Source organism: Penaeus monodon, chromosome 30, assembly GCF_015228065.2.
Source record: "Penaeus monodon isolate SGIC_2016 chromosome 30, NSTDA_Pmon_1, whole genome shotgun sequence".
Lineage (NCBI taxonomy): Eukaryota > Metazoa > Arthropoda > Malacostraca > Decapoda > Penaeidae > Penaeus > Penaeus monodon.
This window is the reverse complement of record NC_051415.1, coordinates 12536238-12536520: the sequence shown is the minus strand read 5'-3', so window position 1 is coordinate 12536520 and position 283 is coordinate 12536238.

The following is a 283-nucleotide window of genomic DNA, read 5'->3' as shown; positions in this document are numbered from 1 at the left end:
TGTGCCAGAATTTGTTCATATTTTTTCCAATCCAAAATTCGACCTCCTTTCTAATTATCTTCAACGACATTTCTCAACCGGGATCCACTTTACTGTAATGGAAGGAATCAACAAATTAAAGGGAAAGGAAATTCTGCCTGGCTTGGAACTGGGGACGGATTGTAGTCAGTAAAGTAATCGGGAAAGGATACACGCTGTATACTATGTACTCATATTGATAAAATACCACAGCGTCCCCGAATAAAGGCGATTGGTTTTCTTTTTTGGTTGGTCCACGTATGTA